This window comes from Paroedura picta, chromosome 2 (genome assembly GCF_049243985.1).
Source record: "Paroedura picta isolate Pp20150507F chromosome 2, Ppicta_v3.0, whole genome shotgun sequence".
Lineage (NCBI taxonomy): Eukaryota > Metazoa > Chordata > Lepidosauria > Squamata > Gekkonidae > Paroedura > Paroedura picta.
The window spans coordinates 52,985,131-53,011,483 of NC_135370.1; the positions used below are offsets into that span (position 1 = coordinate 52,985,131).

The 26,353-nt window shown below is 42.2% G+C and overlaps 1 protein-coding gene across 9 annotated transcripts in view; it reads right to left on the reverse strand.

Moving 5' to 3' along the window:
• The window catches only part of ARHGAP15 (Rho GTPase activating protein 15), a 557,102-nt gene that overhangs the window by 357,823 nt on the left and 172,926 nt on the right, over positions 1-26,353 (reverse strand). The gene's annotated exons all lie outside the window — the stretch shown is intronic.

Here is a 26,353-nt window from a genome sequence, read left to right on the forward strand (position 1 = left end):
GAAGAGAAAGCAGATATACTATGAATAATTCAGAGGAAGCTAAATAAAACGTTTTCTTTTCTTAATCTGATTGGCTGGCAACTGGGTAGCCCAGCCCCCAACAATTAGGCTGTCCAATGTCAGACAAGTGGGCTGGCCAGTCAGCGGGTGCCTTCCATTGAAAACTGTGCTGTCCACAAAAAGAGATCACAACTAGATGGTTCTCGACTGCCTTATGGCTGTGACCCCAACTGCAGCGGCGGGAGGGGCCAGGCGAACCCACTTGAAGTCCTGACCCCAAGGTTGAGAATCACTGTTCTAAACCCCAAATATCAAGTCCATTACAAACTCTTAGTTAAGAGACCTTCTAGAAAGTTGTATCGTCATACCATTCATGCTAGCAGTTACGCTTAAAAACAAATACATTTGATAAATAGAAATTTGATCAATACAAATTGGTTAGGTAACTGAAGAAGAAATTCCGCACGAAATTTACCCCTTTTATTTGTTTCCCACAATGGGGGTGGAATGGATAATCTTTTACTGGAAATTATAGGGTGAGAAATGTCTTATTAAAAACAAAAGGCAGGGATTTTAATTATAGATTTAAATATAATGTTTCTTGAGTGTTGAAAATATTGTTCCTTATAAAGCAATAGAATTACAAGAAGCCCAGCCTATTCTGTTTAGCTATTTACTATCATGCATATACTTGAGTCACAGGAGTGGTTTCTCTTGTCTAATGCTTTTAATTTTACAGAACAAAGTTTAGTCCGAATGGCACCTTTAAGTCTAACAACATTTTATTGTGGCTATAGCTGTTTGTGTGCATGTACAGATCTTCAGATCAATTGAAAGAGAAATCATCAACCATTACATATAGGTACTAGCTGAGGAGGGTGTTGCCAGGAAGGACCAATTAGAATAAAAAATGCATAAGTAGCTGAGCAGTTAATATAGCACCTTTACAGTTAGATAGAGAACATTACCAGAGACATTTCAAATAGTTACTTTGAATTCTAATTTTTTCTGTGGGACTGACTGAAGTTCTGTAACTGAGAACTCAGAAAAAGAAATCATAATACAAGAATAAAATGAGATATTTCCTTGCTAATGAAATGAATGTTTCGCTGCAATTGCACCTAAACAGAAGTATAAACATGAGCCTCAATCAACAAGGGTAACATATTTCGCTACAGTTAATTATCCTGATTTAAACCGAGAAACGAGGTTTTAGTCTGTAATCTGTGAGGAAATCTGCTGGTCTAGTCCTAAATCCTTTCCTCAACCTGGTGATTATCAACTACATTTTTCTACTGGAGGGAATTAATGCCACATACTGCCTAAGCGGCTTTGAAGTAAAAAGGCCTAGACCTGTAATAACTTTTTTATACCGTATTGATTCAGAGGCAGAGAGGGAGGGGGGGGGGAAGAGAGTTTAGAGCTAGAGGGCTTTCTCATGGATTTCCATGTCCTTCTTTGCCCCTACATTCTGTAAGTGCATATTACACCAATGTGAACCTTCATATTAACTTACTGCAGGAGACCCCCAGGTACCCTTACGCTGCAGTGACCATAGGCTACACATAAAACCAGAGGTAAAAAGGCTGGGATAACAATTAAACCTGATTTTTTCCCCACCAGCTAGTAACAACAATCAATATGGCTTTAGAATCTGCTAACGACAAGCCTTTGGAGAAAATAATCATGTTGGCTATGTACCACACAGAGGTATTCTTTCCCTGAAAGTATATGTGCCACCATTTATATTCAGCGAGATTATTACCTGCAGAAACCCAGTTTTTTTCCTGTGTTCTTTTTTTTAAATAGTGCTCTCACATAATAAGAAAAGGCTGTGACAGAAACTGGGTTGATTTCAACTGGGTTGATTTCAAAGCATTTTAATCTGTGTGCACGTCTTCATCACTTGAATGATAATTAAATCTCGGAATCACAGGTGATGTCCTCACATAGTCTCTTTGCCCGTCTCCCAGTGGGCCAATGAAACAGGCCTCCCTGTGAGGCCTGTTAGCACGGATCAGGTGGTAATGTGGAGGGACAGATGAGCTTTAGCTGACAGATGGCAGGATGACCTGGAAAACCTGCCCCTTTTTCTGGGATCAGGCAGCAGCTGACAGGTATTATTTCATAAAAAAAAAGTCTAAAAGGAATCGCCAGGGTCTTCGCATTAATCTGAGGCTGCAACCAGCCATGTAACGTTTATGTCAGAACAAATCTGTCTCCATGCAGGAGATGGAAAGTGGTTTTTGATGAAGTTGTTCATAAATTTTAATATAATATGCCCGATGGTGTCAGATATAGTCTCATATCCCTTTTATATTTAAAGGCTCTAGTGAAACACAGAAATATTCAATCTTCAACAAGCTACTTTTAAATAACTAAAAAGTTAACCAAGAATACCTTTCATGCGTTTCCCCTTATTTTCAATAAGGAATTTGCATGTATAATCTTCCTGTTTTCAAATGAAAATTATTTCAATTGCAGAAAGCCCCTTCAAGCAGTTCGGCTGCTGGCAGAAAGGAGCAGAGCACTCTAAGCCCTTTGCACAGTTGCTTTTGTAGGAATGAATGGTGTCCTCCCCCCAAAAAAAATATTGAAAAGAAATGCAGGAGGACAATGGCAAAAGATTTAATTGACAATGAAGCAGTTAAATCAAGAAGCTGCTGTTTAATACCTGAGTTTGCAAGGGCAATCAAAGGATTTGTTGTATCCACACAGCCGATAAAAGTTTAGCCACCGGTAGACACTGGGGATTTTTTTTAAGGTCGAGTTTTAGCTCGAAATCCTACTTACCTAAAAGAGTAAAAAGTGGGCTATTTGTGTCCTACCCTTTCATATTATTGGTAGAGCTGATTAAATACAAGCATTGTTTTGTAAATGAACTGAGACACAAACCTGTTCCAGAAAATAGCTGCTGTCAAAATTTGTTGCCATGGACCAGAAAATAACATGGACTTTCTGGTACTACCTGTGCTCAGTTTTACTAGTTTATAGTTGTTTCATGGAAGAAATACATGTTTAAACATCTCTAGGGGTACTTATTTAAAAGTGTGGGGGGGGCAGAGACCTCATAGATAACAGATGTACAAGTGATGAATGTATTGCAGCTTCAGAACTACCATCACACACATCATAATCACATTTCACCTGCCCATCTGGTACCGACCTGTAGCTTGTAAGTAATATTCATGGATATTAAGTGTGGTTGTTGTTGTTTTTTTAAGAGCAACAATTAATAAAAATACAGGTTTGGCGAATGACTGGATAGGGAACAATAGCTTAATATCTAAACATTCAAAAATATTAATTGTACGTCGAAACGCTTGCGCTCGTAGTTTTAAGCTTGTTTTATTGTAGCCGGTTATTGTCTGGAAGCTGCCTCAGAAATTTTGCTTTTATTGGTGGGTACTTTGCATTACTTAAAAGCTGACAAACAATAAGCAAATAAATGAAATTACTTAGAAATATAGTATAACTGCAAAAAAAAAAATCAAATGCAGCTACCTCACACTGAAGAGATCAGAAACCAGTTATTTATTTGGATATTTCAGAGTCCTGCTGGAAGTGGCTTACAATTAAAGCAAGATAAGAACATTAAAAACAAGCCATTTAAAACACAGCAGGGCACAGGGGTCCCCAATAGGGTGTCTTAAGGTGCTATGGTGCTTGTTGACACATGTCTTAGTGTCCAAGTATATTTAGAAAGTAGGTGGGGCCATGTTGGACTCATACCAAGCAGGGCTTCTAATTGACCACTGAAGGCATGATTGGATATGCAGATTAGAATGATTGAATGATTGAAGGGGCTATACAGGCCATCTAGTCCAACCTCCTGCTCAATGCAGGATCAGTCTAAAGTAGTGGTCCCCAACCTTTCTCAGGTCAGGGACTGCCTCCGGGGTGAGGGGAGAGCCGACAGCCCAGGTGCTATAAAAACGTGCACGCGCAGTTCCCCTCCACGTGCGCGTTTTAGCCACCAGGTGACGCTAACGCACATGTGCAGCAACTGCGTGAATGCGTTTTAGCCACCAGGGGGCACTAACACGCAGCAACTGCGTGCATGCGCGTTTGCGTTACCGGCGTGCCAGCGGAGGGGAGGGGGAGGCAGGTGCAGCTGCTGGCGGCCCGGCACCGGACCGCTGACTAGGGGTTGATGACCCCTGGTCTAAAGCATCCGGGATAAGTATTTGTCCAGCCTCTGTTTGAAGACTGTCAGTGAGAAGGAGCTCACCACGTCCTTAGGCAGTCCTTAAAACAACCTTGTTGCAGTGGCAGCTCTCCCCACAATGTTGATTGTATTCTCTCAAACCTCTCTTTCCCAGTCTTTTTAAAATTACTGGTGTTCTTCCCTGCATTTGAATTTCCTCCATAAATATATGCTTACATACACGACTAAACCTCCCCTAGTGGCAATTTTGCGGTGGCATCCTATGTTAGAATTTGTGGTGGAATCCTATGCCAGAATTCCAAAGGGGCCAACAGATTCAAAAAGCTTGAAGACCAGTGAATAAGATTACCAGTCCAAAATTATTCATAAAATAGAATAAGAAGATTTTTATTGGCATACAATAAACAGAAGCGGGTAAGATAAAGCGGGTATGATAAAAAGAGAAAAAAGAAGAAGAGCTGGTTTTTATACCACCCATTGCACTGTCCAAAGGAATCCCAAAATGGCTTACAAACACATTTCCCTTCCTCTTCTACCTGTGAGGTAGGTGGGGCTAGGTAAAATAAAGTAAAGGAAGTGCCAGGCAAGCTTTAAAGGGGGAATGTTCCAAAGGTGAGGCGCTGCCATAGAAAATGCCCCATCTCTAGTCATCTCCCACCTCACATGTGAAGGCAGGGGCACAGAAAGCAGGGCTTGAGAGGCAGCCCTTAACTGTGGGGCTGGATTGTGATGGAGAAGATGGTTTTCCAGTTACTCTTATCCCAAGCCATTTAGGGCTTAAAAGGTAAGAGTAAGCAATTTGAATTGTGCCCAGAAACAGATGGATAACTAGCAATCTCTAGTATCTTCCAATGGTAATCTCTGCTTGGATGCCTCACTGAACAGTGTCATCTGTGGCCATTTGGGGTGTTGCAACCAGCCCCAAGAAACAAATACTGTAGGCAGAGGCAGGAACAAGCTCCCTCTGTCTCAAGTGGTTAGATGTTTGGAAAAAGGAAACAGAGATTGGTAATTAAATATAAATCAGGGATGTGAGTTTTAAAGTTATGGTCTTACATTTTAGTTTATTTTTAGTTATACCTCTAACTATTTTTAGCTAGTGCTGTTATGCAAGGTAATAATATTCCTGCATCTCAAAAAGCCTCACAAAAAGCCAGTTACAGATGAATAACCTAGACCAATTATGCACGGCAGCAGCAACACTGGGCTGCTGCTGGGTCCTTGCAGCGGGGTGGCATGCCCTGCTGCTTCCCACGTATACACGGGGTATGGAATCCCCTGGCATATGCAGACTGCCCCAGTGTAGCACACATAACACTGGGATTGGGAGGGCCCAGTGTGCTGTGTGGTGGCAGCGGCAGTGCCAGCAGTGGGGGGGGGGATCAGGGGCATTGTGCCCCCACCGCACAATGGCAGGGGAGAAGCATTCCGCTCTTGCCCCATCCAGCTCTGTGGCTCTGCGAAGCTGACAGGGGTATGCCGTGTCCCTCAACATAGGTCTGGGGTATAGCCAGGCCCAAAGGCCCAGCTCATCCATTATGCACTGGACTGGCCCAGGAGGGCCACAGATGGTGCCCTTGGTATTGCGGGGAATGCAGGAGTTTCTGTGTTTGCATACCACAGGCCATCTGGGGCTCTACGCTAGGCCAGGGCAGGGATGGTGGCAGCATCATGCATAATCAGGGATTAGCCCTGCTGCCCTAGTGCCGTCACCCCGGGCTATCCATCCCGTGCATAATCGGTTTTCGTTAAACTGATTGTGATGAAAGTATAATTGATCTGACTTGATTATTCAAGTCTTGCCCTGTACTTCCAAGTTAAGTATCCTTACCAGCAGGCTGATGAAGACTAGTATCCAAGACAGTGCAACAAGCAATATTCATTTTGATCGCCTGGACAGCGTGGTGTGGTCGTAAGAGCAGTAGTTTCTAATCTAGTGTAAATGGGTTTGATTCATGGTGCTAACTTTTCATTTCAGGGTCATATGCACAAAAATAAACAAAGTGTCCATGTCTTCCTGTCTTGATCCTTTTCAACTTCCTATCATCAGGTTCAACCATTTCAAAAAACGTTGCTTGTGATTTAGACCAGAACTTTCCTTTACTTGGTAACGGACACAACAGTTGCTTTGGATATGAAGTGTCATGGAATTTACGCTGCTGTTTCAGTTCTCCATCTTAAGAGCAAAGAGTAACAACAAAGTTGTTGGTGCGTGTGTTTTTGTATGTATGTATATATATATACACACACACATACATGCATACATACATATTCATATTGCATTATTTTATTGTGGCTGCAAACTGTAAGAATCTCATTTTTATAGCAAGAATGCATACTCTTCTAATTATCTACTCTATAAAAGCGAACTTATAGCTTGCGTTCAATTAACTTCATCTTGTTTTGATTTTCGAAGTGCCATGTCATGTCAATGTATGCATATTTTGGTGCCTATGTATTTGGCAGGTTCAGTGACATGTCTTTCATTTTACCATAGAAAATGCAACTCAAGGTCTTTGACCCAATAATGGAAAATTAAAACACATATACTTTAAGGGAACCATATATTTTATGCCAAATGGTAAACCAGACCAAGGCGAGTACTCTAGTGAAACAAAAATTATTATGAAAGAACCAGAAAACAGGAAAAGAAAAATACAAGAAACTCAGTAAAGCTGCCAAATTTTATTCAGGTCAGGGGTTAATTTCTTTGAAGGGAGGTATTGGCTAAATAAAATTATATCTTCTGATCTTACAGGTTGGGGCAGAAAGTAAGGTAAAGGTAAAGGTATCCCCTGCGCAAGCACCGGGTCATGTCTGACCCTTGGGGTGATGCCCTCTAGTGTTTTCATGGCAGACTCAATATGGGGTGGTTTGCCAGTGGGCAGAAGGTAGTAGTTATTAAATAAGGAGAGGCACTGGTGTACCAAGGGCGGGGTGGGGTGCAGACTGTCTGGGGGGGCAGCTTGTGGGGATGCCCTTGAAGCATTATGTTGTGTGCAGTCAAGTGTCTTTCCTTTTATTTTTAACATGCAGTTCTGGCTGCAGTCTCTAGGGGCATAAGGAAATCTGAGCATAGCAAAAAGCACTCTTGGATTGGGGAGACTTCTCTTTCTCCAAGACTGAAGCAAATGTATTTATCAGATTGAACAATCGATCCAGTATGCTGATACTTGCTACAGTAATTGGCAACCTACAGGTTGTCTTCTCCGATCGTTTAGCGTTTCTCTCTTGCTTCCCTTGCACCTAGCTCAGCCAGCTCCTGCAAAACAGTATTTAGGGTATTGTAGCAAGATAAAAAAAACCTTTCCCTCTCTTAATTTCTCTCCTTCCTTTCCATACGTTTCTATTCATATTTATCTCCTTTCAGCTATTTTGTCCCCCACCCTTACTTGCACTTCCTGGTCTCAATAACTTCTCAGCCCTATCCTGCTTGGAGAAAGAATGTATTTATGAGCAGTATAGTAGCAAGCCTTTGTTAATATTATGAACAGAAGGCACTGAGTTTGTTGGGCATTGTTCATTGTATTGGTTCTGCTGGGTTTCCAACACACATACACACCCCTTGCTTGGATTGTGATACTGTGCTTGACATTTATTTATTTCATGATTATTAACTGAAAATAATTTTGTTGTATAGAGCAGGGGTACTCAACCTGTGGTCCTCCAGTTGTCTATGGACTACAATTCCCATGAGCCCCTGCCAGCAAAGTCCATGGACATCTGGAGGACCACAGGTGGACTCCCTCTGGTATAAAGGAGGGGTCTGTTTGTTTGTTTTTAAATATCTGCCTTGGGTATTGAATATGCTAGGTATACCATAAGCCAGCTGTGTCTCGGTGGGGGGAAAAATAGAGGAGGGTATGCTAACAATTATTTGCCCTGGGTGCCAAATAGTCTAGGTATGCCACTGATAAAAGGGATGGTTGAGTGACCAACCCAGGCTAATGCTACTTCATATATACAAAAACTGAGGGCTGGGATTGCAAACAGATTACATCATGAGTTCAGCTCAGCATACAGGTTTAAAATGTAGTTATGCAGATTGTTGCCCCGGTTCCACATCACCATTCTGAGATTCAGACCACTGCATGGTGTTTTTGTGCCAAAGAAATCTCAAGAACAACAACACGAATGATGCTTAAAAGGCAGTACATCTGGCACACGTGCCACTTACAAAATGCCCCACGTGACACACAGGCTACTTCTCTCACGCTAAATGGCTTTTGTTTCCTGGTCAGGAAAATCCGTATCAGATGAGGTGCCCTACACTTTTCTGTCTTGCATGACTCTGGGTGTAGGAATTGTGTTATACCAAAGTTGTGTCATACCAAAGCAAAGGCGCTTTATTTATTCAGTAGCTACCAGAAATAAAATTTAGCTCTGTATGTCATAATTTTAAAAAAGGGGGGTGGGAGTGGTATTTTCAGCTTTCATATAGAGGCTTCGGTCATCTGACATTAGTGAAGTTACTGCGCGAGCAGGAAAGCTGGACACCATTGAAAGAAGCAGATGGGGCATACATTTCCAATGTAGACCATCTGCATGTGTTCTCCCTCACCTCCCACTTTGCAAAGTTCTTAGAGCGCATTCTAGCAGCAAAGGTCAAGCTGCAGCAGAAGGGTAAACAAAACCCGAGCCTTCAAACTGCAGAGTAAAGAACTGTAGATCTGCTAAGAAAATGAGATTGTATTATTTCCCCCATCACTCACAGTTAGTAATTCCCTATACTTAGAAAATGCCAGTTAGTGGAAATCGCTATCATTATTGAAAGGCTTCATTCTGAACCTGCTCCTTTGATATCTTAACCACCGGTAAGACGTTAGGACACCACACGGTTGTAATCTCATCACAAAAAAATGCAGTGCATCCATTCCATTTCCAATAATCGAAACTTCATGTTAAGGCGAGCAAGATTGTAGCCTGTATGTTTGTCAAGCACAGATGTTAAAAACTACTGACCTGACCAGAACAATTCGGATCTTGTGGTTCTGAAAAGCTAGAGCACAATTTAGCGGGTTCTAGCACGACCTTCCGGAATGTTATGATATCCAGCCTGATCTTTCCGATATTTCTGAAATAAATAGTAAGCTTGCAAGCTATATACAATTTCCCAGATCCTGTCAAGGTTCAGAGAATGTCATGAGCTTTCCCATTTTCAAGGGTTTCCCCATTCATTAATTTGGGGGAAACAGCTTCACTTATGCATGGAAATGCACAATAGGGACTAGGGAAGCCGAGTCACATATGAGCTCTTCATGTGTACAGGAATGAACACAGGAATTTGGACTGCAATAGCTATATGCTTGAGACTTAGGACAAACTTTGAGAAAATGTTGTATTTTAGAATCATAGAATCATAATGTTGGAAGGGGCCATACAGGCCATCTAGTCCAACCCCCTGCTCAACGCAGGATTAGCCCTAAGCATCCTAAAGCATTTTAGTGGCCAACTCTAAGTTAACTTAGGAGTTCACAGCTTTTATTTTTGCTTAGACTTAGATTTGGCTCTCCTGCCCATTCTTACGGCCAGTCAAAATCTTCTCTGCCTATAAACCTTGTATTTATAAAGTAGAATTAAATTTTACTGATTTCTGACTGAAAGGTGTAGAGAAAAGAACCAAGAAGCACCTACCTAACGTAATTTGCATAAGTGTGGCATTGTCCCTTACTGCCAGGCTGGCAAATAGCTGAAGCAGAGGAGCAGGGAAGAAGGGAAGTGCATTTGCAGCCTTGGTAGGTCCCTGCCAGGGCTCGGAGTGCCGGGGTGTTTCACACCAAAAGGGGGGGGGGGAGGAGCAAGCTTGGTTGTTCTGGCTTCTTCTTCCCCCTGTGCCGCTGAGGAAATCTGTATCATCACGTAAGCTGCATTGTGAGGCCCGGAGTGTCGATTTGCGGGTCACTCAACAGTTTTTTTTGGGGGGGGGGAAACCTAATTGGTCTGATAGGCTTCCCCCCTTGCCAGTGCTCAGCAGTGTGACTGCCAAGCTTACACGCCAAGGCGCACCAAGGCGGAGAAGGAGTTCTCCCCCCTTCTTACCTTCATGGCCCCTTCAGGACACCACTCTGTGATTGGCTCATGAATGAACGGGACAACTCAGTGCAGAGCTCCGGTAAGCAGGAACAGTGCACCTTAGACCTCGGCTTTGGGCCTGCTGAAATGGTGCTCTGCTGCTATGGCTCCTGCTGCCTCTGTGTAAGCTCCTGTGTCCTCGGCTGTGGACAGGTCCATTACATACAGCTGTTCTGAGGCAGGAGGGAGGGCTGGGGGCCTGGCTCCTGGGAGGGCCCACTCTCCATCCCCTGGCCCTCACAGTCAGCCTTGGGCATGCAGGGCAGCTGCTGTTAGCCAACTACTATGCGCCTGGCCGCTTCATCTAGGGGATGCTGGGCAGGGAGGACTTCACAGCGAAGCCACTTTGCCCAGGGTCAGGCGGCTCCATTAGTGAGTGGCTGCCTTACCTCACAAGGGCCTTTCCTTCCCAATGGGCATTGTGCAGAGAGAGGGATTTCTAGGAGCAGGAGGCATGGGACTGAGCAGCATCAATGCTCACGATTGCCCCACAGGCAGGAAAATCCCACCAATTCATGCAGCGTATCATGTGGTGGTGATAAGGAGAGGGTGAATAGTAGATCTTCATGCAATGAAGGGATAAGAAGCTGCTGGACGGTATTCTTCATTATGGAGGCTCTATTCATAGGCTGTCACACAGCTGACTGATACACCAGCTTCTTGGGGTTACAGGGCCCAAAGGGATCTTTCTGACAGTTCCAGTAGGGATGACAGTGATTTGAATGATGAGCGATCATGGCCTGGCAGACGTTCAGGTGTCCAGTGCCAAGTTCAATGGAAGAAGAGGAGCCACAAGCACTCTTATTTGAGTCATTGGGTGAGGCCCCGATCATTGGGTGAGGCCTCTTCTGGCATTTTTCAGCATGTAGGAAAGCACCTTCTGGCTTAGTCTCACACAGAATCATAGAATCATGTTACAAGCTTTCACTGAAAACTTTCTTTTTTGCCCCAGCCTCTAATTACTCTCCTGCCCATCCTTCCTTCCCTAATCCATATTCATTATCTAATGTCAGATCTGTTACTTTTAGATTATTTTTTGAGATAGTATTGTTGAATTTTACTTATTTCATGCCTGCTTCTGAAATGATTTACATTATGTTTTATATTTTGTTGTTATTGTGATTAGATTGAAGTGGCTTCACAAACTTCCCTGGGTTAAGATTTGTAGGAAACACATTCATTAAAGATGCAAATATTGCCATATTTTGGGCGTAAGTATTATCGCTCATATTCATAGGAAATCTGTGTCTCAGCTGATCTTCAAGCCTCACTCAGCTCAAATTTACTTCATAAGTTTCCAGAGTGTTTTCACAATGGTTTGCCACACTAAATAATACAGAATATTGAATGCAATCTGCACAAAAAATGAAAAGAGGAGAATGAACTGGTTTATGATAGAAAGTGAGAAGAAATACCATCTTAAATTGGTGGAATGTCTGTCAAAGATAGAAAGCCTTTAAATGTACAGTACTATGATAATAGACATAGTCTGGGAAAGAATGCGGCTTGTTGACTAAACAGTGACCCACAGCTCTAGTAGGCAATTTCTGTGCAGGCAAGGAAGAACTTTGATGGATTCTGCTGGTGCATTGCTTTGTTCTCCATGAGATGATAGTTAGACACAGCCTTTGCAACTTTATTGGGAAAGCCTAGTGGTAAGAGAATCTGAGTGAACCTGATCCATTTCTTTTCCCCAGAGACTTTCCCTCCTTCTTCTTTTGTTCCCATGTCTGGGCGTTTGGATGGAATTCCCCACTGCTCTTGTCAGTTTCAAGAGTTGCTCAGAGTCAATTTGTGTGCCCTTCCCATTTGCTTGCGCAAAGCTTGCAAACCCTCCACCCCCTCTTGAATATCTTATGACACTGCTTTGAGATCAGACCTTTTAAGCCTGCAGTACCGAAGTGGCATTGGGTTCTCTTGCATATTTTGTATACTGGACTGGTTCTGGGCTTGAAAAAAAGTCTTCTTTTACAGTTTGTATTGCAGAGATAATCTGGTTTGACATTAGTTCTCTTTAATATTCCACAGTTCTGTACAATGAACTCATTGTTTTTAATTTGCCATCGCCCTTGCTTTTAGTGTGGCAACATGCTTGACATCATTCATGTTGAGCTAGGATTTCCATAATGGCACTGGGTTCTGCGGCACACTGAGCTTGCAACCCACCCACCTTCACACTCTTGTATTGTGATTTTGTGCTTGACATCAGCCCTGTTGATATGGCATTGCCACAGTGGCACTGGGTTATGTTGAGCATTAGTATCTGGCACTGGTTCTGCTGGAATTCCAACCCCTCATTGCTTGTATTGTGATTCTGTGCTTGACATCAGTTCTGTTGGGCTGGCATTGCCACAATGGCACTGGTACTGCGGGGCTTCCAAAAATGTCCCCCTTCCACCTTCACTTTCTGCTGCATAGATCCTCTGGTGTAACCTTAGGTCTCTTGATTTTGCACTGCCATAGTGACACTGGTTCTACTGGGCTTGCAAAAATACCCCTTCACCTTCATTTTCTACTGAAGAGATTCTCTGGGGCTTTGATTCTGTTCCGCTGGGATTCTTTTGGACTTACTTTTTTTTTTGCTATTTCTTCCTGTATTTATTTATTTGTTCGATTTATTTATGTATTAGAAACAATGGAGAATGGGGCATCTTCTCTGGTTGCTCAAATCTTTAAAAAAAAAGGGGGAGGGGTTCTTCTAAGAGGCACCAGTAGCTATGTTACAAATTTGGCATATCTACCTTAACAGTCACCCAGCCCTCTGGATAGATTCCCAATTGATCATAAAGGTACCCATTTTTTAAATATTTTTGAAGAACTCTGAATATGAATACCATAGTGGTATTGGAATTCAGAAATATTGCTATTTTGGGGGTCCGATATACCTGAATCTGAAAAATGCTAGTGTGTGTGTGTGCGCGTGCACACACATGTGCACATACTTATAAACCTATATGAAAGTTTCAAAGGGTAGCTGTGTTGGTCTCCAGTAGAAGAGCTAGATATAGGTACAAAGTGACTTCTGGCTTGCAAAATCTCATACCCCCCAAAATTTTGCTGGTGCTTTTGGGCTCAAATCTAATTAAACCTATATGAATCTGTCTAGTGTTTTGAGTGGTAGAAACCACAAGTGGAAGAAAATAAATTTCTATCTAAAGACCTAGAAGAGTTTCTATTAAGGGAATATCCATTTCTTTTACTGTGGTGCATTTACTTTTACAGTGTTCTTGTACTAAATGACCTTGGATGTCCCTTCCAACTGTGTGATTCTATGATTCTATGACAGCAGAACTGAACCAAATTTTTATGAGTTATTATTTTTGCTCTAAAATGTATTTGATAAGGACACAGACTTCATCAAACAGCTGGAACAGGAATGTCAATACAGCAAATGGTTCACAACCTAATACTAGTCATAGTTCTGGCAGAGCAAAGGTAAAGACATAGTCTGTTTATATATATTTCCATCAATTCATGTGATTGGGGGTACGTCAGGAGATAGTATGAGACTATGATCAGTCACATGAGCTGATGTAGAATATTGACACATGTTATGTGAAGGGACTCTGCCTAACTTCATCTCATTCAAGTTGGGGCATTTTTCCAAGTTCAATCAGAGAATATAACGGATTGTACAGGTGTTTTGCTGCCAGGTTTCAGGAGATTTTCTCAGCTCAGAGCTCCACAGTTTCCTGGAGTTTTAGTACCATCACCCATCCTCCATGAATGGACCAGGATGGACCAATAATAACAGAGGGGGTGGAGGAAAGTGCCCCCAGACTCCACATGCCAGCTAGAATTGCTCCACCTCCACCCATCAGTGCCATTCACACCACCCTGCTGCAGCCCCTCAGCTCCCTTTGCTAGCCCAAAGGAAAAAGATGTAGTAAAGTTGGGTATCTGAAGCAGCAGCCACTGTGTGTTCAATGAGAGCTGGTAGATCAGTACAAACTGTCTTAACTCAGAGAAAGGCATTTGTATGGGTTGGGAAACAAAATATCTCATTTTCATCCTGATTACACAGGGGTCCATACCTACAGGGGTCCATACCTACCTCAAGCAAGAACATAGAGGAAAAGATCCTTATTATAAAAGGAAAAAATGGAACAGATCTGAGCTTTAAGGATGCGCTGAAAAAAAAAAAACTCCTGGTTTCCATTATCAAGACTAGGCTAGGTAATCTAGGTTCTCATCTATGTGCTAAGTCATTCCTGGGGGCCATTCCGCACTCGTTCAAAATTGCACAATGGTTGCAAATTGAAATCGCTACTAATTTGCTGTTATGCACAATGTTGTTGACAATCTGTAACACTCCTGAAACCGATCCGCAAAAAGCGCTTCGTTGTAGCGCTTTCAGGGAAATCCCAAAAAGTGGATTCACCCTCCGGAAAGTGCTACATTCTTGCAACCAATCTGCAACACTAGTGGGAAAGTTCTCTGTGTTACCATTGTTGCGGTTTCTGCAAAGTCCCTCCCCCTGGCTCTCTCCTCTGATCTTCCAGCTAAGCGATCGCCATTTTTTTTTCTCGGAGCGAGTGGAGATCAATGCACCGGCGAGCCTTCGTTTACCCAGCGAGGCTTCCCCGGCTGCAGTCCCTCCCCAGAACTGTTTTAAGTCACCAAGCACCAAGCACCACACCGTCCAGTTTGCTGGTTTATTTTCCCTTTATTTTTCACTCTATTTTCGGCCGAAAATCACGCCCGTGTGGGGGGGGGTATTTTTTTTTCACTCGGGGGGAGCGTGGCAATGATGAAACGGCAGCTCAAACACCACTTGCTAGCTAGATGGGTCTCTCCGTTGCCACGAATCAACGCAGATTCATTGCAACGTGTTTTTTTTTTAAACCTTCCTTAAAAGGAAAGGGGCTTTTCGGGAGCATGATAACGGCCGCCCACTGGCTGCTTGTTTGATTGACGGCCAGGGGCGGGACAAAGCTCGGCAATATCGCTTCCTGGCTAGCGATTTTTGCCGAGACTGAAAACTTGTGGGAAACGATAGAAACGCAACTGGATTCCACTACAAAGGCAGGTATGCATAACAACGAATTCCACTATTTAAAATGGCATTTTTTTGTTCCGAAACCAATTTGCTACATAAATCCTGGTGCGGAATGGCCCTCAGAGCTTGGACCCTGATTTATCACCTGAGCAGGAATATTATCCTGATGGATAAGGAATGTCCTTTGGCCTCCAAGAGGAAAAAGAGCAGTGGCAACATGGTGAGGATGCTGAACATTGTTAACACCACCATTCCAAAGGAAATTCCAACTCAAATGAGGTGAAAGATTATTCAACTGTTTGACAATGAGAACTGCAATAAGTACTGTTTGTTTAACTGTGAATGTGTGTATGCACATGCTTTCATGAAAGAGAGCCAGGAGGTAAGGAAGGGAACAAGAATATATTTTGAAAACCATGGGAGTATGTGCTATTTTCTGAGCATTCACACTTGGATACTCAGTTTCATGTTCAGTGCCATTGGTCATTTTTATCTGTGAATCTTCCTCTAAGTGTTACATTGGATCCAACCCCCCCCCCTTTTTTTCCAATGATTGATCATTGCAAAGAGGCTGTTGAGAAGTGTGATGACAAGTTTAGACCATCCTTTAGAGGCCATTGAAGGATGCCTTCAGCATTATAACTTAAAAAGAAAGGGGAAAATTTTTGAACAACTGTCTTACTTGATTCGCTTCTCCTAAGCAGCACTAAATATTTCCATCTTCCTTCTCCCGCCCTTATCCTTTTTTTTCTGCATTAAAAAGAAGGCAGATAAAGACATTGTTTTGTATAGTGAGAGTTTTCAAATAGAACAGAATTATTCCTCATCACTAGCTTAAGTTTGACATTCTTTTCCCACCCACCACCCCATATAGAACAACATATAGAACAACTTCACACAGTAGAAAAGTAAAATGCAAACTAAGGATAGAGTAGCCAGTGCCACCCTTGGTCTCATTGGACATTCGACATCGCTAAAATCTGCCAACACTGCCTGGTGTATCAAGTATGAGAAGTGTGCTGTTGTGAGTTGTTAAACCTAGTGCCGCTGGGGCCCATTATGCACGGGGGGATAACGCACATTTGGGGTGGAATGGCGGCAACTAAAATCACCGATAACGCACGGAGCCAGCTGCAACCAGCCGCAGATTCGGTGCATGCCGCCAAAAAAGCCGCATTAGCGAAACACGGAAGAAAGTGCTGCTTCCGAGTGACCGGGGTGCGACCAGAAGCGGCGCTGGGGTCGCTGCGTGCATAATCGGTTACTCTGGGTTTTGCCACCGTTGTGTCCCGTCCTGTGCATAAGCGGTTTCCTTCACTTCTTCCCCCTCCGCATTTTCCATGTGACCTGAAATCGCCATTTCGGCGGCCATGCATAATGGGCCTGGGTTATACATTTTTTAAAAAAAGAGCAACCACTTCCTAGCTAATCACTCTTGAAAACTGAACTTGTAAAAGGTAGAAATTCAGGGGATATCCTAGAAAATGAGAACTCTCTCATACACATTTGGAAAAGTCCAACATTTCCAAACATGATTGAAAGGAAAAGTTTGTTGAAATTCTCATTGGAAAACTCAGATGTTGAATAATTCTTAGAGAAGTACATAACATTTTACAAGCGACACAGAGACATAAAGAAGTGCTTATATTCCCTAAACCAGAGACAGCCAACTTCTCCATTCTCCGGGCCAACTTATAAATCTTTTTTATATTTTGATTTGAGAAATCTAACCATGTTTAATAGAAGTGAATGCTACCTACAATCATCCTGATACTTGCAGTTTCCATTTTATATGTAATGGGATGACACACACATATTTACTGTGGATAGTAGGAGCATTATATCAGCTAAATTGGGCTGAATTTTAGTTATCTAAAATGGCCAAGCCTGAAAACCACCGGTTAACAAAAGTTAAAAGACATTTAAAGGGATTACAGTCCCTTTGGATGCTTTGTGGGTCAACTTGCAACCTGGATAATTTTTAAAGGGACTGCAAGCCTTTTAAATGCCTTTGGAGTTCACTGTAAACTGACGTAGCTTGGAAAAGACATTTAAAGGGACCACAGTCTGTTTAAACACTTTCCCCCCTACACTGGAAATAATGGAGAAAGTGGTCCCTTCACTGGGGGCTTATAGAATTGGAGCTTCTGGTTCAATCTTTTTGAAACTTGGGTTGTTTCTTGAGGAGAGTCACCCAGCAGCTATGCAGCAAATATGTTACCTCTATCTTAAAAAAAAACAAAAACGAATAAAACAGCCCTACCAAGCACCAGAAAGAAAAAGAAAGGTAGAAAAAAGAATCTGACCTTCCATTATTCCAAATCTTTTTGTCTCATCTGCATTTTTGTCTAATTTGCGTTTTTCCAGATTTTGTCTAATCTGCATTTTTCCATATGCGCCAGGCATTGCTACAAGCACCCTACCTGTCCTTGGAACACCTTGCCACAGTGCAATGGTCACTTCCATGTTAGACTTCTGTAACTCACTCTACATGTGCCTACCCTTGTCCTTGACCTGGAGATTACAGCTGGTACAAAATGTGTCTGCACGGGTCCTCACTAATTTATCTTGGAGTACCCATGTCCAGCCATTGCTGAGACAATTGCATTAGTTGCCAGTCTGTTTCTGGATCAAGTTCAAGATTTTGGTTTTGTCCTTTAAGGTGATATGCAGCTTGGGTCCTACTGATCTACGGGACCGCTTACCTCCTTATGCCCCCTGCAGGGCACTTCACTCTGCGGGTATGAATTTGCTGATGGTCCTGGGCTCCTGGGAAGCGGCTTGGCCTCATTCAGTGCCAGGGCCATTTTGGTCCTGGCCCCTACCTGGTGGAATGAGCTCCCAGAAAAGCAGTGAGCCCTGTCAGAACTCTCGCAGTTCTGCAGGGCCTTCAAGGTGGAGCTCTTCTGCCAGGCATTTGGTTGAGGCCAAGCACAAGTATCAGGGAAATTGGACCCCCCCCCCCCTAGTTGCCATGCTCAGACACCTGACCGGCAGGAACTACTCTGAAGCGGGTCTATCCTCAGCTGCTCCATCATCTAATTCCATAGCATTAGAGGGTGTATTAATTGTTACTGTCATCTTGGGATTGTGCAATGCTGAGTTTTATTGGGTTGTAGTTTTTATGAATTGTGATTTTATTGTTTTATTGTATATGCTGTAAACCGCCATGAGCCAGAATTTCTGGGAATAGTAGTATATAAATTAAATTATAAATAAATAAAATAAATAATTAGAATTTATGTTAATTCTCCAGTTTGCCATAGTGTAAATACTGCTAGTGGAAAGTGCTGTGAAGTCACTGCACTTGTGGCGACCCCATAGTGGTTTCTACTAGAGATCATTTGCCATGGCCTGTCTCTGCCCAGTACCCCTGAATTGAATCCAAGTACTCTGCATAGCACCTCTAGACTGTTGTCCCAAAGGATTGGGGCTCAATCACAATCTAGAGGTGTCCATAAATCAACAGATAGCCTGTAACTTAGCAACAGCTTTGCAAAAGTCAGAAACTATTCAAGTAGTATCAGATGTAAAAATTGAAATATTCAGGAAGCTTAGGATTCCTCAGACAGCTGTTAGTACCATTAAGAATGCAGAGTAAATCCACACTGGCAGTAAATAAGATTTATTTTTACCTTACAGTCAACAACTGCTGAGAATTTCTTTAAAAAAAAATTTGCCTCACAAGTTATTGACTGAGATGCATTGAATCATCAGCTACCACCTTCAAATGACAAATTGAAACAAAGAAATGGGAATATTAAAAATGTCCAAAACATAAGAAAAGGAAAACATAGAAGATATAGTAAGAAATATTTGAACAGATCAACCTGATAAATATCGCTAATAAGAAAAAAATATCACCTTAAAATATGCATGTCTACATAAATTGCACAGTGAAAACATGCCCTTTGATTGTCATGCTTGGAACCATTTATATAATGGCCAGGGCTGAAGCATAACTTCTTTGGGTCTTTACAAACTGTAACATGAACACACACACCATACCATGCATGAGTGTCATACCATACATGAGTTCCACGAGTTGTGAAGGAAACAAGCATATCTATAAAATAACAATTGCCCCCAAATAAAACATTATCATGGTACATACTTCCAGACTGGGTATGGTTGCCAACTCTGGTTTCAGAAATTCCTGGAGATTTGAGGGGTGAAGACTAGGGAAGGTGAGGTTTGGGGAGGGGAGAAGAAACTCAGCGTAGTATAACATCACAGAGTCCAACCTCCAGGGGAACTGGTCTATTAATTTTATTTATTTAGAGATGATGATGTTGATTAAAATTTATTTCCCGCCACTCCCAAGACTGGCTCGTGGTGGGTGACAAGTTGGTGGGTTACAAAATTGATTCTTATACCGCCCCCCTTAGACTGTCCGTCTTCGGGTAGTGACCAGTAAAAATGTAAAAAATTTAAACAATAAAATACAATACGTAAAACAAATTTATAATTAATTTTAAAAGTGTTTGAATTTGTCTCCAGCCAGTCTTAGTCTTAAATAACTCGCTTAAATAACAGGGAACCAGTCTGGAGGTGGGAGAGGGATCTTCTATGTCATCAGGAAATCAGTTGTAATTCAGGAAGATCTGCAAGCCCCACCTGGAGGCTAGTAACCTGGTCTCCCTGACTGTAAAAATATACCTGCTTCCCCAAAGTTTAGAGCCTGACTGTGACTGAGAAAGTCTAATCAGAATGCACCTGTCAATTAAAATCTTCAAATAAGGGACTTTTATAGGAAATTTATAGGTTTGAATAACAAAGTTATGCCATGGGACAGATCTCGCCTGCCTTTTCTTTGGTAGTACCCTACTCCTGGAATGCCATTCCCAAAGGCATTTTATTGGAGTCTACTGTTGAACTTCAGCTGCCAGGTCAAAATGACATTGTTTGGCTGCTGCCTCCGTGGTTCATGCTGCTGCTGCTGCTTTTCTTTTGTCTTATTTTGTAGATTATGAAATTACTAGTACTTCTTTGACACCTCAGAATTTCCCTAAACTGAAAGAAAGAACCTAAAATATTTCAAAGAAATAAAAATGTTAAAATATTTTGATGCAGAAATACCTTCCATGTATAAAGCTAATATGTCAGAGAGAGGAGTCCAAAGACAACCAGAAACTACACCTGCCAACTGTACAGGCTGAGAAAGGCCTTACAAGTAGATTTGTACTTATTATATAAACCGGTCTTCACATGGTGATGAATTTAAATTGTTTTATCTGCAGACAAAAAAATTAATAGAACCTCGAGCATGCTGCTGGGCATTATAGTTATTTTCTTCCTAGGTGGAAGATTCCTATAAGTGCACAGTTCAAAGTTCACTTACTTAAAGCTGCTTTTAAGAAATGCAAGATCAACTCCTACTATTTTATTCCTACTCACTTGAAGTTGACAAAGACAGTTGGCTGTTTTGTGCTTCACAATGTACCCTACATATGGATATCCCAGCTGTATTGTCGTACTGCTTAAGCAACGCCTAAGTGTCATAGCTCTGTGATGTTCATTTCTAGGTCATGCCACTTTCTTTACACATCACAAGTTATGTTTCAACATCTTCCCCCCGCCCCTCAAGATGAGCCAAGAAGTCAAATAAAATAGGTTTGATAGCAGGGCCGTTCTTCTCCCTTGTCAGGATATAGTGCCTTTACTGATTTCAAGTGCTTTGACCTATTTGTTTTTTATATTTATTATGTTATCTACTTTGGATTGAATAGCAAAAAGTATATATTATGACAATAAATTAATATTTCACATCTTGTATCCCAAACCTTTAGAGCAATGTCTTCCTTGTAACACATAAATGACTCAGTCCTAAACAGGTTGCCTGGTAGTAATCCTCTAAGTCTAAGAACTGATTTACCTTTTTCTCCCCATCCATAAGAATGGTCCTCACTGACACTTTTTTTGGGATCACTTTACATGGATAAATATGTGTACATCAGATGATCATGGACCCATCCACCAGCAATATTCATGATACAGTTTCTCCAACTATTTCAAAATTATGCCATAATGTACTGATCAGCTTATTCCAGGGGGGAAAAATAATCCTGAGGGTTTGCTTTTACTCTGGCAGTACATAGAAAAGAATGAATGTACCCTGGAAACTGAACTAGTATACAACTTTATAAATAGTGTACAAGTGGTTCAGTTTGCAAAATACATTTCATCCATGCACATACCTCTGAATATCCCTAGATTCATACTGCTATCCATGAATGAAATAACGGAATTGAGCAATCATTAATATACACATCAACAAGCTCCACAGGGCCTGCAAAAGGCAGCTCCTCTGCCAGGCATTTGGTTGAGGCCGACTGATCCAACAGTATCTACTTGGCCCCCCAAAACCCCTCCCCACATTCTGAATTCTATGGGATCAGAGATGGAAGTTAATATGGTTAATGCTGTTATTATGAAATGTTGTAATTCTTTTTTTCAGACCTGGTATCCATTGTTATCATTGTTCTGATGTTATACTATGAATTTACACTAATATCCCTACGTTTTATGTAAACCACCATGAGCTTCTGGGGACAGCTGTATAGAAAATAAATAAATAAATAAATAAATAAATAAATAAATAAATAAATAAATAAATAAATGTGGCAGTGATTTCCTTCATGTTGGCCACAGACATGTAAATTACTAATCATCATATCACATTGCAGCCAGTTCAGAAATTACTTTTGCCTTCACAGGGATATAAGTGGGGGGGTATTAGATTCCATAGTGACCCTATCTTTCCCCCTGTGATACCCAGGAGCATATATTAGTTGCTATATTTTAAGACCCAGCTTTTAAAGCCCCCCCAAAAACTGTAGATGTTCTGCATTTTGCGGATTAACTTCCTGTCCTGTGCTTGCAACGCTGATGTAGCAAAGCAGTCTTCCCTGATTGGCCAGGGTGTCAGTTCAAAGACTTGCTGGTTCCCAGGTACAAGATTTCCCTCCCAAGAGTTATTTTTGCCCTGTTTTAAAGTGACTATGCTCCAGAAGCCCACACTTTTGCCTCTTGGATTTATTTCCCTGTCCTCATTCCTCTCCCCGCCTGCCCAATTCAGGAAAAGAAATAGCCTCTTGCTGTGCTTGGCTCCTCTCCCTGCTCTGAGCTTCCCCAATCAAGTGCAGAACACTTTATCTTTCAATTCGCTGGGGGGGATAGGAGGAAGACTCAGGCTCAAATCGATCTGATTTCAACAGGATTGAGAATGGAAAAAACAAAGTAAGTGCAGAATCAGACCAAGTCTGATCCCTGTCCTGGGCAGAGTCTGCACTTACTTTCTTTATTCCATTGTCAATCCTGTTGAATTCAGATCGCTTTGAACTCGGGTCTTCCTCTCCCCCCTCCTCCCCATTGAAACAGGAAAGTCTTCTGCATGTGGTTAGAAAGGCTCAGAAGGTGGGGGGGCTCTTTCTTTTCTTGAAGCCTCTTTCTTTTCTTGGAGGGGTGGGGGAGAGGATCGAAAAAGGCAGAGGAGGGAGGAAAAATCCAGGACCGAAAGAAGTTGAGAGAAGTTAGGGGCTTCTCCTTTAAAGCTAGTGTGTCACATGACCAGGTTTAGCCTATCAGAGGTTCTCTACCACGGAGCTTTCTTTAGGATTAACAGCAGTCTGAGATATCGCACAATAAAGGTAGGGTCACTCCGGATCAATCCTTCTTGCTGCAGAAGGAAAATTTAAATCGCCCCAAATCCAAACGGAAATCGCATTCTGTGTAGAGGGCAGGGACTGAATCGATCTGGGGTTGGAATAAAAGCTCTATGCAGTTTACACCCTGGTCTACATGGCTGTGCCACTAGCTGGAGGGCAGGATTGTTACCTTAAAAGAGTTGCAGCACCTGGGAAAGAGCAGGCTGATAGTTTTGTTCCAGATTTGCTAAACACTTCATTATGCAGCCATTACTACAGACTGCCACTGCCAAGGTTTGCATATCTGAGTTTGTTTTATGGGATAATTATGTGTTTGTGCGTGTGTGGAGGAGATCATGCAAAAGCATCAGTTTCTGTAGCAAAAGCTTTTTTTTTTGCTTGTTTCTACTTCTATTTCTAATGTAAGTTTAATATTTTCACTGTTTTGTACAGTGTATTGGAAGTTTTGCAAATGCTTGGAAAATATAGTCAGTGTTTTCAGAGAACAGGAAATGATTCATAACCCAGTTACACTGCTACAGTTTCACATAAATCAATGGGAATATTCAGATAGTGATGTCTGTAGCCTTAATATACTTATATACACCAGTGATGTATCTGGAATATGGTCACCAGGGTGCAAGTCCTGGATGCCATTTGATCAGGATGGGCACCCTGTGGCTCTTCAGTCAGACTCCCTCCCTGTGTACCCACCCAGAGCTTTCCAGAGTGCAGCCACAGAAAGAGCCTTGCTGTCTTCACCTCCTACAGCATACTGGGCCAGGCTGGGACACTTCTGTCACATTCAACCTCTGACCTAGCCATCAATGGTGGAGGAGACCTCCTGCCTGCCTGCCCTGTGTGCCGCTGCCTCCCACCAACCCCATTAACAAATATGGGAGACCCCAACTATCAGTGATGGGGGAGGCCTCCCGCCCACCTGCCTGCCCTGCAAGTTGCTGCTATCTCAACCTCCTATCCACCCTATCAATGAATGGGAGGTGGCATTGCCACCCAGGTGAGCTTTGTCTGGATTCACCGCATAATTCAACACTTGCTAGCAATGCTGGAAGCAGTGGTGTGGTAGGGTTGCCAGGTCCTCTCCCCCTGTCACCAGCAAGGCATAGGGAGGCACAAATTTCAGGTCGGGGGACTCACCTGGAGGTTGGCATCCACCCCATATTACCAAGTCCCACCCACCCATCCTCTACAGGTGCTAAATAGGCTAGATACATCACTGTTTGAAATTTATATTGGTAAAATTACTATATGCATGAAGCAATACCCTAAAATGAAGGCACAACTACATATAGATTATGCATGGCAGCAGCCACTCTGGGCTGCCGCCATTCAAGTGCACAGGGGAAAAAAGCCTCGCCATCCCCCAAGTACACATGGGAGCGGGGCATCCCGGGCGCATGCTGGAAGCCGCGACACAACATCCCCGCGCACACAACGTGGAGCCTTGCCTGCGCCCACTGCGCTCCCTGGGCTGCAGAAGAATCCGCATTCAGGTCTTCCGATGGCCTGGGTCAGAAGGCCTTGGATGGCGGCGCCATCAGGCATAATCTGGGATTTTCCCCAAAGCCCTGTTGCTGCCACGTCGGGCCTTCCAGCCCGGGCATAATCGGTCATAGAGAGGAAGCCTAAAGAACTATAACCTATGTGATAATTTACAAAAATCAACACTTTGCCCCAATAAAAATGGGGAAACCAGCTCTTCAAAGGAGTTGCAAAATACTTTATTTTCTTCTCCAAATAGAATAAAATGACTGGGCCATAATGAGAGTAGGTCAGGCCATCCAAGCTGTTTTAGCAGTAGGGCTAGAAAATTAATGAGCAAGGTTAATGGTTTAGTTGGAGGTTTGAGTGGTCAGCCATTGATCTATTTCATCTCTGATGCATTATCAGAAAGAAAAATGACTAAACATTTAATTTTTTGATCACTGCACTTATTGTAACAGTATTCTTTCATTCTATTCCAATACCAAAACAATATAGGCAAAAAGGCAATGGTGCAGTAAAGATAATAATTATTAGACAATTATAGATTTAAAACATTTCAATATTTCCTCATTAAGATTGAATATAAAAAATCTTTATCTAAAAATATTCTCTTTCTTGCATTATTGGCTATTTTTTATGGGTGCTATCCCCTATTTCTCCCCCACCCCCTTTGGCCACAATAAAAAATGATCACAATCAATACAGCAACTTTTAAAACATTATTAACAGAAAAGAAACAATTTTCTAGGTCACAGTTACATGCTGAAACTACTATTGTCAGGTGACACATGTCTATGGAATCTCTCGCTAAATGTTTCTGTCCTTGCATATGCAAAGAATGAGTTACATTTCTCCCTTTCACTCCCTTTGTATGCATCTTAAACTGTAAAAGATTAAATAATATATATGGGACGAATGCCAACTCTGAGTTGGTATCAAAGCCCTGGAGATTGGTGAATAATAGATAAACCATTTCTCCTCTGTTAGTTGCACATGTCCGGGTTTGTTGAGACTTCTATACCACTTTTAGGCATTCACTTTGTAACTCAAACTCAAAAATCTTTTCCTGCTTCACTCCTTCCCAATATGCCAAAATTCTAACTTCCAAGAACAAAAGTGAAACCTTCTCTATCATGGGGGACCAAAGGCTAGAAATTCAAATGAGCATTAAGCAAACATCACAGCATTAAAAACACAGAGCATGTTTAAATCTATAAAAATGACAGATACATAAATAAATGGAGCTTTCTGTTGAACCCAAGTACTTTGTAACAAAGCTGCCTCTAGTGAGGGAATAGAGGTACTCAGTGGGCTTCCAATCTTCCGGAAAGGGCTGGTGTTTCCTCAGAATTACAGACCCCATACTATAGTGACCAGTTCCCCTAGAAGAAGTAGCAGGTTTAGAGGGAGGAATCTATGGATGAGCCCCTTCTTCTCCACAAATTCTGCTCCCCCCAGGCTCCCCTCCAGCCTACAGGATTTTTCTAAGCCAGTGATGGCAGCCGTAGGTGCTCTAGTTTCATTTCCTTCTACCAGTCCTTTCTAGGTCACTGTTAGTCCTCTTCAGCTCCACTCTTTTCATTTTAATTGAATTGTGTGTGTTGGACTGTAGTGAATAGAAGGTTAAATGTTGTGTAGAGCTGAGCAACCATGGGACTGTCCTTTTTTGTTTGTTTGTTTGTTTGTTTTTAGGCTCAACCCTCTCGCAGCTGAAGTAATAAACACTTGGGAGTGGCTTTCCCTTCTTTTCTGAAGCACCACAGCAAGATTAAATAATCTCAGATTAAATAAGCATTTCCCAGACTGAGAAGCACAAGGTATGCACAGGTTTGACCTATATACGTAAGTAATAAGAAAAATAGACATCTGTTTTTGTTTATGGATACCTATACTCAGAATGTATCATACTAAGCAATACTTCTACATCCCCCCCCCACAAAAAAAGTTCACAATGACCGTTTA